This window comes from Zingiber officinale, chromosome 4A, assembly GCF_018446385.1.
Source record: "Zingiber officinale cultivar Zhangliang chromosome 4A, Zo_v1.1, whole genome shotgun sequence".
In the NCBI taxonomy this organism is placed as follows: domain Eukaryota; kingdom Viridiplantae; phylum Streptophyta; class Magnoliopsida; order Zingiberales; family Zingiberaceae; genus Zingiber; species Zingiber officinale.
The window spans coordinates 75,349,704-75,353,773 of record NC_055992.1 but is presented as its reverse complement, the minus strand read 5'-3'; the positions used below and the strand labels follow the sequence as shown (position 1 = coordinate 75,353,773).

Here is a 4,070-nt window from a genome sequence, read left to right as displayed (position 1 = left end):
AGTAGGAAAGGATCTTACTAAGCCTATGTGCTTATAGCTTACTTTCCTTGTACCACAGATAAGGGCAAAGAATGGATGACCTAAGGGAGCTGCAGGAGAGGCAAGGAGATGTGTGTAGTGGTAGCTCGGCTAAGGCAAATGAAGACCTGCTTAAGTTATTTAGTTATGTTAACATGGACTAAGTGTGTTATGTTATTGTCTGTATGACTTCAAGATATTCTTAAGTGTTTTATTTTTGAAAGAAATTTTAATATGCATATATGCTTCCACAAATAGAAATGGTTAAGTATGTAACCCCGCACTCTACTAGCAGGAGGGGCGGGCGTTACATAACTATCTAGCCCCACGATAAAAATAGATAGTTTATATAGACTATAACCACTAAGAAGCCAATAAACTAAGATTGTCAGCTTCTACATAGATCCTTGTCGTATTCAATTCACCATAACATGTCATATATGGTATAAACAACTAAACAAGAATACATGGTATAACCAACTAGCCAAGTACTAATAAATATGTACGATGACAGTATACGAACATAGCTCCTATAGCTTGGAGATGTCCTGCCGTTGCCTGGTCCCATAACTCGAGAGTCACATCGAGAGTTCAACTTACAAAGGAAAAACCAAACAATCGAAACACGATCGAAATTTCAAAACACAAAACATAGCATTTGACTCAAACCATGCTCTGATACCACTAAATTGGTATCAGATTGATTCAAAGAATCCAAAGTAAAAAAGTAAGAATCGTATACCTGGTTCTGATACCACGAAATTGTCATGCCCCAGAGGAGTCCCTGCCAGACAAAAATCCGATAGTATCTCCCCTGTACGGGTGACAATCTAAAGCATTACTACATACAAAATATACATCAGCCACATTCGACTGGAATATATACACAACCACGCAGTTTATCATCTGCCCACTCGGCGGAACAAAATAAACACAACCACACAATTTAATAAGCCTACATGGTTAAAAGTAAACACATCACAGCGTAAACGCAGCAAAAAACACAAAACAATACGAACATAAAACCAACAACGACACTAACAAAAATACCTGCAATCACTAGACTTGACCCCAAAATTCACATTGACTTATTGAAAAGCAAAATTCACAGAATCAACTTACCACCCAAATATTAACAAAACCAAACAGAAAACTATCCTCGAATCTGACGTAGGACCCAGGACTAGCAGCAGACATCTCTCCAAGCATCCATGAATCATCTACTGCTACCTGGCGAAAGAAAAACCAGTTTGCAAGGCGGTGAGTATTGGATCTCAGCGAGTAAGGAAAGATAGTGCATGAACATATATAAACAAATAGAGAATGCCAAAAGGAATACAGTCTCAAAAGTGAAGTAGCAGATACAAAAATAAAACCATAATAAATGCTCATACCTGAACCATATCCTAGGCTAGGTAATAGAATGTCAGGAGTACAACTAATCTACTACAGTACTGCTCATAACGACAGAGGAAATATGTAAGGTATATACAAACTTCCAATAGGTAAGTCAGTCTAAACACCCACAACAGACATATATATATCTCAACATATATAAGCATATCAGCATAAGTCAGCAACAGTAGCATAAGCTAGCAACAACAGCATGAGTAATCAACAACAGCATATGCAAACAGCAGTAGTCAAAACAAGAATAATAACATCGTATGTACGGATGGTCACCCCGCCCACCTCTCTGCACCACGACCCCTGTATGGTTGAGAGGCCGGATCAATGACAATTGTACCACCCAAAGGTCACCACTCTCTCGAGTGACTTGATGGACAGGTGCTGAGTATCTAACTAGCTACATAGCGAAGAGGGTCCCTGCTGCTCACAACTCCAGCTACCACCAACTGCAAGTGGTCGAGTGCGGCACGACAGGACAAGCGACATTAACTCCAGTTACCACTCTATCGAGTGGCCGAGGATGCAACCCTGGTCAACAACTCTCTCGACCGCAAGGGAGAATTGATCGTTGACATGTCTGCCATGATATGAAGCACCAAATGTAATAGTCATCATATATATATATATATATATATATAAACAAGAATCAGGTATGTTACATGAAGCCAGCATGCTGAACACAGAACAGAACTAAACAACAATCAAAACATGCAAACATGGTATCCAGTATCTGCTAAATATCATAGATGACAACAAAAGACTGTATAAATATAGAAACGAATAACTCAAAGGTTTGAGTGGAAGTATCAAGCACAAGAAAATAAGAGTGGAGTCAAGGTAAACGGTCCTTATCCAAAAATAGCTCATGCACCAAGTTCAAAGAACTAAAGAGACAAAGTAAGAAGTACCCGCCTTTATCTGCCAATCGCGATAAATAATCTCACGTCGATACCCTCATCTGAAATCAACGTCCTACGAATAATATGATGCATGGTTTAGCTAATCACATATACAACAACTAGCTAAATCCCAAAACTCAATCCTAATTTGATTAGGTAACTATAAATCGAATACGATCCTCGATTAACCACATAAATCACAATTAAATTGATTTAACCCTAATTAAGCCATCTCGACTTCAAATAGACAAATAAAATCAGAAATTCTAAATATGACCCGAAATTCAAATTCAGACACCAAATTCCAGCAACACAGGAAACCCAACACAACTTCAAAATCGACTCAAAATATCCCAAATCCCTTCACCAAATCAGTCTAACATTTAATGAGTACAAAAAGGATAAAAACGAGAAATAATGCAAGCCCAAGTCCTTAATCCCAAACATTCCAGATTTCGATTAGCTCCTCTTCCTTACTCAATCCTTCTACCCAAACAGAACATGTAAATACATACATATAGAAGAAGAACTAATGTAATTGGATTTGACAGATAACCTAAAACAAAACTCTCTCCAAATTTAATGAAGAACAAACAATAATTTCCACTAGAAATCCATAACAGCATTGAACAATGAGGAAGAAAAGAACACACACCTCTGGAACCCATCTCAAATTCTACACCGAATACACAAGAACCAAATAGATCATGCAAGAACGACATACTCAATCAACTCAGAACACACAAGTGAAAACCGAACCAGATACCTCATTGAACCTACCGAAAACAGTGGCTGAAACTAGGGTTACCAGTTGAGAGAGGAGTAGGAAACATAAATCAATCTCCGACAAAATCCATGATCCTCAAACCAGAAATCATCAATTTAACTTATAGAATCTTCAGATCGTTCAATTACTTCCAGATTTAGAACACAAAAACCTCCCGCGATTGCTTAGACTAAACACGAAACCGAAATCACATACCTAGCGGTCCTATCTGCCACTACTAAGGAAGATACTTGCCGCATCAATTAGGGCACAACTCGAAGAGATGAGGATCGACGGCTTTGCTGCTCGCGTGAGGAGGAGAAGAAGATCACCCGCTATTGTTCGCATGAGGGAGAAGGAAGAAAGGGGTCGGATGCTCGTGCGAGGAGAGGAGAATGCCGGCTGCGGCGTGCTCGGGCGAGGGAGAGTGAATCGGCGCTGGTGGCTCGGCGCGCAGAGGGGGGCGGAGGTGAGCAGCGGACGAAGAGGGGAAGAAGGTGTCGGGGAAGAGGCAGGTTCGGGCAAGGAAATAAAAGAGGTGAAGGATTAGGACAATTATATATAATATAAACCTAGGGTTAGCTTAATCAAACACTAAGTTTCTCCTTAATCAACTCCTACTTTTAAGTATTCCAACGAGGATTTCTCGAAGCACAATTAACGCATCCCAACTAAATACGTCATACGAGTTTCGATTAAATCTCAGAAAATTTCTAAAAATTCTAAAAAATTCCAATAAGTTTTTTCATCCAATAAACTTATTATTTAATTATTATTTGGGTGTAGTATTTTACATTCTCCCCCACTAATAAAAATTTGATCTCTAAATTTACTTCTCAATACAGGGACCCTCATCCAAAGGTAACCACTAAGCAACATACTCACATATCACTCCTGTAACGCCCACCCTTCTTACCCAACCAAAGGTGGCGCTACGTTCTTATACTACTTACGTACATGCTTTAGTTATAAAAGCG

At 39.2% G+C, this 4,070-nt stretch overlaps 1 long non-coding RNA gene across 1 annotated transcript; it reads right to left on the bottom strand.

The window, feature by feature from the left end:
• Nucleotides 1–946: 946 nt before the first annotated feature.
• LOC121970001 lies at nucleotides 947–3,614 on the bottom strand. The gene is made up of 3 exons (XR_006108803.1): nucleotides 3,310–3,614; nucleotides 1,711–2,005; nucleotides 947–1,248 (listed from the first exon to the last, which is right to left on the bottom strand). It is a non-coding gene; the product is annotated as an uncharacterized LOC121970001 (long non-coding RNA).
• Nucleotides 3,615–4,070: the final 456 nt, after the last annotated feature.